Genomic DNA, 11286 nt, shown 5'->3' with positions numbered 1-11286 from the left:
AGGGTTGTCTCTCTTTCTGATTTCTTTATTGTTTCTATTTCCATCTTTAGATTCTGGATGGTTTTGCTAATTTCCTTCACCTGTTTGCCCAGCCCCAGGGTGTTTTAAACAGAACGGCCCCTCTTCCCTGCTCAGGCAATCAGAGGCAGCTTGTCTCAGCCTGACTCCTGTTTCCTCTGGGTGATTTTCACTGGGCTCACTGTTGGGTGAAGTAGAGAGCAGAGGCAAGCGTTTCTCCCAGGGAGACAGAAGACTGTCACAGCTCTGGTCCAGGACTCAGAGCGAAGAAAAACTCCTGTACTCAGGGGCTGACATGGCCCGCCACCGCACATGGCCAGACACCACACACGGCCCACCACCGCACATGGCCCGCCACCGCACAGCTAAAACTCCAAGATTACAGGTGTTTTAGCTACTTCTCTATGGCTGTGATAAATCTATGCATAATAACACTCATTAATAAATAAATTTATAAATTTACTATTTGGGTTTATGGTTCCAGAGGGATGCGAGTCCACCATGGCAAAGCAGATGCAATGGGTGGGAGCTCACATCTTAAAGCACAGCAAGAAACCCAGAGAAATGATCTCAAAATGCTGTGAGTGTTTAAACACACAGAGATCTCCTCCAGCAGCGTGTTTCCACTAACAAGGCCACATCGCTTAAACCTCTCAAACAGTGCCACCCCTGGGGACTATGTTCTCGATGCCAGAGACTACTGGGAACATCTCATTCAAACTGCACAGTGAGCAACAAAGCTACAGTAAACTGTGGATGGCTCTGGACAAAATGAGCTATGGAGACAAGAGCAGACTGTCCCAAGGGCCCTACTGGCTGGTGACACAGGGGACTGCATGCTACTGCTGAGGGGAATCCACCTACCCACTGTCCCGCTACCCAGCACCTGACACACTAATAGGGGCACAGCGCCCCTGCTGGGGACCCAGTGCTGCTGCAAGGGAGTGGCACACCTGCTAAAGCCCCACTCCTGACAGAGAACCAATGCTGGGTACCCAGGACCTCCAGTGGAATGTGATCCACCTACCACCGCCACATCTAGAGAGTCCGCGTACATCTGTTGAGGACCTGATGCCCCTAATGTTGCGGTCCGTCTGCCAGCACTACTGAGCAGCTCACCAGCACTCCATTTCAGGTTACCTGGATCGCTGACCTGTGCTCTTTCTGCCACCTGCTCTGCTTAGGAGCTGGGTTGTAACTTCTAGCTCCAGCCTCCCTCTCCAAAGGAGACCCGGCTTCTGACTTTCAAGCAAATATGGCAGCTATGAGTCATTCCCCGAGGCCCCATGGTCCGAAAGAACGACCCTGGAGAGCCACCAGCCAGCCCGTAGAGGGAAATTAGCCGGGAGAGAAAATTCAGTCACTTAGGGCCATGAACCTGTTTGGCAACCAATTTGCAGACAGCTTGTCCTTAACTTGCGCCACCGGCAAGGTCTGCGCAGTGATTTGGGTCTATCAACCAGTAAATTACAGGCGGCCGTGCCGCTCGGTCGGGCCTGCTGCAGAGCAGAGATGGAGTGGCCCGGGATGACTGACAGCTCCAATAAACGCATTCCTGCCAGGAAAATAGCATTACCATGCCGAGGTGATTCCGAGAGGATTGAACTTCCAGAAGAAAGAAAATAAAAGCAAAATGTCTCTGGCGCTCCCGCGCACTCCACTCATGACTGCCGGGCTCAGGGGGGAGACAAGGAACCCATCATCGGGTAAATAGTTTGTTGTCCCCAGCCAAGGAAGCACCGTATCGCATCAGGGACAGACAACCCCGATGTGGGTGTCTCGCACAAAGACAAATAGGGGCACCCAGGAGAGCCTCGGGGGCCACCCAGAGCAGCCTCCCCTCCCATAGATGGGGAAACTGCGTCCTAGTCAGAGAGTAAGCAAGGCAGACTTGTGCCAAGCAAGTTCCTGGAGCGACTTAGTACGGAGAGCCTGGGGTCTAAGGGCTCACACTCGTACCACCAGCCATGAGTAGACACTGAGAAGGCCCTCAGGGAGGGATATGGCAGGTTGAGAACAAGGCAGCCTCCATGTGCCACCGGCTGGCCGCTTGCTTCCTCCCGGTGGCTGACACCGGGAAGCTGTTCTACCTGGCAATGCTGTCCCCCACACTCCTATCCGCCTGCCACCTGAGTCCTGGCTAAGCTCAGGAAGGGCTCGCTGGCAGCTGTCCCTCCCCCTCCTCCTGCCATAGACCAGGGAGGAAGTAGATGGACAGGGCCAGGGACCCAGGAATATACAGGCGCCAGCAGCACCCAGAGGCGGGTTCCCTTACTCATGTTTGTGGTAATCCCCTCATCTTTGGTGGAAGCCATTTGATCAGCAGCTGGGCCTCCAGAACCCTCAGCTGCATGACTGAGTATTGGTTGTACATGGAGGAGGAGGAGTCCAATGGGAGAAAGAGAAGGTGTTGAATGCCCTGGGCTACTGTTCTACTCTTACTGAGGGGGTTGAGCTAATCCGTGATGCTGTGATGCCTGGTCCAGTCTCCCAGGGATGCTCACAGGCAGGTGCATCCGTGGTGAAGGGCTGAGCCTTCTGAAGGTGGCGTTCTCTCTCTCATGTGACTTCTTGTGCCGTCCCCTGAATTCTTCTTGGTGTTTTTCTCATGCACTACCTTTAAGTTGTTCTCAGTGACAACCCTAAAAAAAGTATGACTTTCAGTAACTAAACACCATATTGGAGATGGTGCGTGGTGGAGACGGACCTTGGTCAATGCACAAAGTTGTCAGCTTGACACAAACACAAACCAAGATAAACCTGGGAAGAGAAAGTCTCCGTCAAGACTGGCCTGTAGGCAAGTCTGCAGCAATTATTCTTGGTTCACACCCTCAGGACCCTCACTCAGCACAGCCTGACCTGGTGTTGATCAGGGATGGGAGAGACTGGTGGGCGGTGTGTCCATAGAAGGTGGCATCTGGGTGTCAAGGGTACCCAGGACTTGCTTACTGTTTGAATAAGAATAGCTCCTATAGATTCCTTTATTTGAACATTTGGCTCTCAGCTGATGGAACTGTTTGGGAAGGATTAGGAGGTGTGGCCTTGCTATAAGGAAGTGTCTCGCTGGGGGTGGGTTTTGAGGGTTTTTCATCCCATACCAAGCCCAGTCCCCCCTTTCTCTCTCTCCCTTTGTGTGTGTGTGTATGTATGTGTATGTCTATGTGCATGTGTATATGTGTGGTATGTGTATGTGTGTATATGTCTATGTGTATGTATATATGTGTGTGTATATGTATGGTGTGTGTATATGTGTGGTGTGTGTATGTGTATGTAAGTGTATGTGTGTATGTATATGTGTGTGCGTGTGTATGTATATGTATCTATGTGTGTGTATGTGTATGTAAGTGTGTGAGTGTATATGTGTGTGTATGTGTATGTAAGTATGTGAGTGTGTATGTGTGTATGTATATGTGTGTGTCTGTATGTGTCTGTCTATATGTATGTACATGTATATGTGTGGTGTGTGTGTCTGTATGTGTATATGTATATGCATATGTGTGTGTACATGTGTGTCTGTGTGTATATGTGTGGTATGTGTGTCTGTATGTGTATATGTATATGCATATGTGTGTACATGTGTGTCTGTGTGTATATGTGTGGTGTGTGTGTATGTACGTATATGTGTGTGTGTCTCCTGTTTGTGAATCACATACATGCTTTCAGCTACTGCTCCAGTGGCATGCCTGCCTGCATACCACCATGCTCCCCAACTTGAAGAGAATGGGCCCACCCTCTGAAACTCCAAGTAACCCCCAATTAAATACTTCTAAGTTGCCTTAGTCACAAGTGTCTCTTTACTGCAACAGGACAGTGACTGACGAAGACATTTATGGGGTTCTCAGAACATAGAAGTGGGAGTGGAGCCAGCAGGGAGTAGAGCAGGCTCAGTCCTGCTACAGTTCCCACAGGGAAGGGTGGGCAGACAGAGGGCAGGCTCTGGGGTAGAGCTGCTCTTGGCTTTCCTGTGCCTGAGGAGATCTGAGTAGGAATATGACCTGCTGTGAGGTAATACCAGATGTCATGGTTTGCATATGCTTGGCCCAGGGAGTGGCTCTATTCGGAGGTATGGCCCTGTTGGAGCAGGTGTGTCACCGTGTGGGTGTGGGCTTTAAGACCCTCATCCTAGCTGCCTGGAAGTCAGTATTCTGCTAGCAGCCTTCAGATGAAGATGTAGCTCTTCCTGCACCATGCCTGCCTGAATGCTGCCATGCTCCTGCCTTGATGATAATGGACTGAACCTCTGAACCTATAAGCCAGCCCCAATTAAATGGTGTCCTTATAAGAGTTGCCTTGGTCATGGCATCTGCTCACAGCAGTAAATCCTCACTAAGACAGCAGAGGATCTTGGGAGTGACTCTAGATTGAACATTTGCATTTGTGAAGTTCTCCCTAGTCAGTTTGCCTTTCTAAGGATCCCCTGGCTAGACGGGGTGCCCACCCTCCAACCACAAACCAGATGCCAAAACATCAGAGTACAGACAGAAAATCAAGACATGGTTTTTACACAGGTTCTGTGAACCCCACCCTGAGAATCCTTGGAGCTAGCACTGACCCTGCAGAAGCTTGTGTGCAAGAAGCCCCCACCATTCCTCCAAGCAGACTCCACTGGGATCAGAGACAAGCCAAATCTTGCTACACTCGCCATGCTACACCAGAGTCTCTGGCATAGAGTGTAACCCACAGAATCCACCAGAGACCCGACCCTGGGGGCCTGATCCAGCTGAAACCATCTGTGATCCTGGAAGCAAATCACTCCTCAACTCTGTTGAAACACACAACGCACTAACGGGCAAGGATCGTGTCAGCTCATGAGCTTCGCAAGTCTCGGATCTCCCAGGGATGTCTATCTGCTGCTTCAGAACCCTGTGGGGTGAAAGTCTTGCTTACAAACCCCAGCGGGGAGAGCATCCTTCCACAGAACAAATGTTTTCTCCTGGGTCTGCTTTCTCACCCCTCTCTGTCAAACAAGACTCCCAGGAAGACCCTCTTGTCAAGTCTCCTGTCCCCAAAAGAAGAGGTGGCTTCCCTGAAGACACAGGCTGCCCCCACACACTTCCAAAGATGACAGGAACCCCCGGGGTTTTCTTCTGCTAAGGCCAGAAGGCCTTTCCCAGGAGCTCCGCAGGTGCACCGGAGCTGAGACCCTAAGGGCTATGGAAGATTTGTTTTATTTGTTTGATTTTTTTTTCCCCAGCACAAGAATGAAATAAAGTCCTGTCCTGACCTCTGGGTATAACATGCTCTGTGACAGGTAATTTCAAAGCGAAAAGGTCAGCTAAAAAGAGACCGATGTCTTAGACTGGATCCCATACACAGCAGCACCACCAGGAGACAGCCCGTGTGTCATACCCTGAATTCCAACGAGGCTGGGAACAGAACGTCACTGTCGCTGGGCCATGGAAATGAGGCCACAGGTTTGTATTATCTCTCATCTTTTCCCACGGATGTTGCTGAGAAGTATATGTAGCTATTGCCGTCCTCAAAAGACCAGGTCAAGGGAGCCAGCCCAGCCCATCCACCCCTTCTCAATCTCCCTGGAGACCTCAAACCCAGCACCTTTCTCTGGTCCCTCTTACCAGCTGCAAGTAACACCTTCAGAGTTTAAACCTGGAAATGCTGCCACCCAGGTCTGAAAGAGAGAACTGACCGTGGCTGTCCCTGGTCCTGGGGAGATCTGGACAAGAGGGTGACCTGGGTATGAGAGTCTAATAAGGAAGACACTTGAGTGTATCGGTGAACTGGCCATTTGTGTGTGAGAGGCTCTCCCCATACCCTACACACACACACACACACACACACACACACACACACACACACACACCATAGAGTTCCAAAATGCTAGAGTACAAAAGGGAAATGCAACACTCGGCTCATACCCAGTCTCTATCAAAACCCACCCTGAGAGTCCTTGAAGCCACCAGGCACCCTCACAGGAGCAAAGAGCCCCTCCCCGCCACAACTCCCACAGGGACCTCAGGACCTACATTCCATCATCCAATGGGAAGTTGTGACAGTAAATCTTAGCTGTGAACTTGATGTGGGACCAGTTAACTTCCAGGCAGGTCTGTAAGGGCATATCTCAGGAAGGTTTAACTGAGGGAAGAGACGCTCTCCCAGAGCGCAGCGCCTCTGAAGGCAGCCCAAATGCGATGGTGACGAGGTCAAAGGGCAAAACGGCACTGCCTGCCTGCCTTTGCTTCTTCGAGCATGCCTGTTTTGTTGTGGCTTCTGCTATCTCTGTACTTCACTGACTCCAGAACACAGGCTTTCCAACAGGGACTGAAGACCACCCTTCCCAAGGGTCCTTCAGGCCCTCTGAGCCCCACTGGGATGGCAGAGGCATCCGACCTTGTAGACCGAACAGTTAAAGGTTTCTCCACCTCTCCGGGGGACAGATGGCCATCGGAGAACTGAGAAAGCTAACAAAACCCCTGCCATAAAATACCCCTTGTACTTGTTTTGTTCCTCCAGAGAACCCCAACTAATTCAGAAGTCCAGCAGGTGCTTCTCTTCCCAGAAGGGTGGGGAGTCTCTGTACATGTCCTTTGTAGACTTGTGCAAGCAAAAAGTCCCCAAGGCAAGCCTGACAGATAAGCCACATTTCCCGAGACTCACGTAAAAAGAGGAAAGACCGGAGGGCCTGGGACTCATGTAAAAAGAAGAAAGACAAGAGGGCCCGGGGAAACTTATTTATGAACCAAATCTGAGACATCCCAACTCTCAACCTCTTTCTGTGATAGAGAGACTCAGAGAGGAGAAGGTTGTGTCCACGGTTGCCATAGAGACAGGTACTGCAGACCTGGGACCATTGCGGCTCCCTAAAGGACCATGACAACACATGTCCATATCTTACACCATCCTGGTCTGGTGTCAGGGGGAGCGGAGCTGCCAGACTCTAAAACTCTAAGTTTTAAATTGCCCAATTAGCCAGCCTGGATTGCTCTGGCGGCACACTCTGTCCCCAGCCTCCTTGGCCAAGAAATAATTCTGAGATCGTTAATACAGGCTCTGCATCTGTTCCTGCTCCACCTGGAGACTGGCCAGTGGCTCCCAGGAGCCCAGCTCAAGTGCAAGAAAAGTTACAGAAAGAGTCCGAAGCTGCCTTTGCAGCTCGGCAATTGGGGGCAGCAGGAGGCCCCTGGGAAGCCCAGTGTATTGTGGGAATGAATGGGCATGGGGAGCAGGCCGACCATTGCAAGGATAAAAGGCCCCAAACCCTGCTGCTTCCATGGCTGAGGCGGCTACCAGACAAAGCTCCTCATCTGTCGAACTTTCCTCTGGGGGCACCACAATGCCTGTCCTGACAGCCAATGCTGCCACCAGTCGGGCTGCGGTCACCACCCACCACCAGGGCACAAAATAAACCTGATACAGCTTCAAAAAAGATCAGCAGATAAGGACATCAGCCAAGCAGTGGGCTCCACGGGCATGGGGGGGGGGGCGGTACTCGGGAGCAGGCTCCACGGCACAGTGTGTGTGTGTGGGGGGGGGGGGCTCGGGCCTCACAGCCCTCTAGGCAGGGGCAGCCACTGGCTGGCCTGCATAGGTTGCTGGTCAGAAGCACTCATATCTGTCCTTGGGGGTCTCCAAAACAAGGCTCCAGGGAATCTGTGGTGGAGAGAAACGGGAGTTTGCCTGGAAAGGCAGTGCTTTGCCTGCAGTGTGTGTGCCCTTGGCTGGTGGGGGAGACCAAGCTCCTCCTTGGAGCCGGGGCCTCCGCCTCCGGGCTCAGTGTTCAGAGGCCGCACGGAGGTTGGTAGGAGGGAAGATTCGTTTCTTAGAACCCCTGGAGTCTTGCCCCTGGTGAGAACATCTTTGTTGACAGTCTAATATTCTAATAAATAAGTGGGACACAAGCACACATACAGGCATAGGCACACAGGCACAACAGGCACGGGCATGGACACCCTCTTAGTGAAATAAACCTCATAAAAAATATAAAACATGGGGGAACAGCCAAGACGTAAACCCCTGTAACAGAGAGGTCAACAAGATGGGGATAATGTTCCTGACTCAGGTGACCTCATGACCTTAGCTGCCTGAATGGGGAGTCACAGCCTACAGCGAGAAGAGGCCCCCAGGAGGCCAGCTCAGTTCTCCTCACTGGTCTGTCCCAGACTCCGAGAATCTACCCACTGTCTCCTTTCACAGGGAAAGGTGGATACACAAAGCCATGGGGATGCAGGCCCCACACCTAGGTGTGTACACAAAGCGAGCACGGCTACCCAGCAACACATTGGGTGGCAACATTGTAACAATCTGGATGACGGCAAAGTCAGTAGGAGCCGCTGCGCTGAGGGCGTTCCACTGTTCATGTTAGGGAGGCATGGTCACTTCTTAAACCCAAGCCCAAGTAGGCTCAGACTGCAACCTAATACTGTCCTAATAATGTTCCCAAAGGGACCAGGGTAGAAAGTAGCTGCTCTGTTACCTGGACTCCTCACTGTTGACCCTACCTGCCCTTGGGGATTAGAGGTGAGATGGCGTAGAGTCAACAACACAGACTGGGAGCAGGTGAGAAACATGGCAGCAGGTTTGTCTGAACACTGTTGCAAGCTCCTTTAATGCCCTCCACCTGCGCCCCATTGGTCCCAAGAAAGCAGCTCTTTCTAAACAGCAGTTCCCGATTGGCTGGCATTCTCTGCACCAGCACTCCTTCCTTGGTCTCTCAGGCAGTCTTCAGTTAGGTCCTCCTGCAGGAGATGCTTTTACGGCTGCGCAGCCCTGGTGTTTACATAGAGGTGGCCCCACCTTTCCCTCTACTCTTCTCCAGGTAGGGCAGTCTCAGTACATTCCCAGGAAGCCCTCCTTGCGCTCTCAGAGCCCCGTGACGCACACTGTCCACAACCCTAACACATCCCGGAGGTGTGTTAAGAGACTGCTCTGTCTTTTTTGAATGTGCGGCACAAGTGGACAGCGTACAGTGGAATCTCCAGCACAAGTGGATAACATACAGCGGCGTTTGCCCATTCATTTGTCTCCCCATGGGCAAAGATGCGAGCTTGTCTTCACACACACAGAACTTGGCAGAGCGCCTCTGCATCATTAGAGCTAAAATAATGAATGTTGCAGATCTAATAATAACAGTAATAGGCAACATGGGCTGTGGGCCCCAGGCCAGCACCACACAGACACCTCACCTGTCTCAGCCTCCAGAGAGGCCCCATGGCTACCAGGTCTATACTCACTTTGTGTGTAATGTGTCTTCCCAAAGAACCAATGGCTTGTGCGTTGCCACCAGCAACTCAGAGGCAAACACCCATCATCACCAAAACACCTGAAGGAGAAAACAGCCTGGGGTGGGGGCAAGATTAGAGGAAAGGGGGTGCTGCAGCCACATACGAGAAAAGACATAGACTCACACGTCTGTAACTCCAGTTCCAGGGGATCCAGCACCCTCACACAGACATACATGCAGGCAAAGCATCAATGCAGATAAAAGAAAAAAAGATGATGCATGCTGCCTAGGTGAGCCTGGCTACAGCCTCACCCTCTGACCTTGTCATCAAGGAAACTATACAATAAGGGCATAGGACAAGGATGCCGACATTCTCCCATGGAATCCCGGGGTAAGGGACACAGGGGCCAGAGCTCCCCTCAGAGCTCAGACTCCCAAATACAGGTGGTGGCTTTCCAGAAAGGACAGTAAGGCTGGCAGCCTCACTCGAAGCAGTACGCCCGTATGCATCCACACCTTGCAAAAGCAGGTGCCCACAGCATGTGACAGCGGCGTCCACAGATCGTCCCAGGCCGGTAGTGTGTTGTAATGGACTGATTAAGTTTCATTAAGTGTCTTTAAACAATTACTACCTGCAAGGCCACTGGAAATCATGGCAATTAAAGTCTAAATTAAATGCCTCTTGGAAATTTCACTTCTGGGTCTAAATCACTAATTCTCAGCTCCATTTCGACAGACAGAGCTGCGGTTTAAATTCAGATTGTGAGCAGGGATCAGGTCAGACAGTTAGGGGAGGAGGGGAATATGTCAATGATCTACCCAGGTTCAGAAGCAGTGGGCGGGCGGGCACATGCATGTTCATGGGCTTTGGTCTTTCTTGTCTTGTGATTCTGTCCCGAAAGTTGGTAGCTATGTTCTGCCCCTGCCCTCTTCCTGGTCCCACGATTCTACTTTCTTCTGGGACTCATCCTCCCTGCTCCAGGAGGCAGTTCCTATCCTGGCTCCAGAAGCTGACATGGGACTCAGACATAACCAGTCAGAGCATCACATTTCTCTGGCTATGGTGATGGGTTCAGGGATGGGCGAGGATGTGAGACATGCCAATAGGTGCTATGTGGCTTGTACAGCATCTCCCGGGAGAGAGCTGTGGAGCAAGGGAAGCTGGAGCAGCAGCAGCCTTCTTGTTATCATGAGGCACAGGAAGTAGAAAGGAACAGAGCAAAGTCTGAAGGGGAACTGTGGACCAGAGGTCGCTGTCTGAGCCCTGGATGAAGCAAGGAGCAAGCGACACAGCTCGAGAGTGTGGTTTAAAGGGGTACTACAGAACTCTGCCTCAGTCTTATTCTGACAACCTTCTAGAGATAAAAAAAAAAGACCCGAGAAAGTAGCTAAACTCCAGGACAAGTAGGGCTGCCCTGGGGAGGGATTTGAAGTATTTGAAGTCCCTGAAGTCCCCGGGGATTTCCTGGGTCACCTCCAGATTACCAAGCTCACCCTCCTTAAATCCACGCCTTGGGTGCCTCACTTTCTTTCCTGTGGTCCCAGCTATGAGTGCCATGCAACACAAAGCTGTAAACCTACTTAAAACATTGCAAGGCTTGTCCCGATCTGGTATCAATGATGCAGCCCCTGAGGGCAGCTTTAGGAGGTTGTAAGTACAGGGGCAAAGTTCACGTGCCTTCATTCCCATGGGAGCCCTTGCTACATCCAATAGCACAGGCCTCCATAGCAGCAGAACCCTCCGTGGACTGATCTGCCTCTCAGGCTAGAGGAAGTCCTTTGGTTACAGAGGTGCGTGCATTCCTGTGTATGTGTGTGGATCGCATCTAGGCCATCTACACTGGCTCCCTGGCCTGGCTCACATGGTGAAGTCTGCAGTAAATTTAGGCATGCAGGAGCCACCTTTGTGGACTCGGTTTCCTCAGGTTACAGCCCCAGTACTAGGTTGCTGGCTACATTTCCAGCTTATTGGGGCAGGCCTCTTCCCTCTGTAGGTTTTGTTATTCTGTGTGAACCAAGGGTTGCACCCCACTTCCTCAGACCAGCTCCCCACTGAATGATGAGCTTATACATGCCCCTGCCCCTGCCCC

This window comes from Mastomys coucha, unplaced genomic scaffold (genome assembly GCF_008632895.1).
Source record: "Mastomys coucha isolate ucsf_1 unplaced genomic scaffold, UCSF_Mcou_1 pScaffold18, whole genome shotgun sequence".
NCBI classification, from domain to species: domain Eukaryota; kingdom Metazoa; phylum Chordata; class Mammalia; order Rodentia; family Muridae; genus Mastomys; species Mastomys coucha.
The sequence above is the reverse complement of the archived record's forward strand: the minus strand, read 5'-3'. Positions refer to the sequence as shown.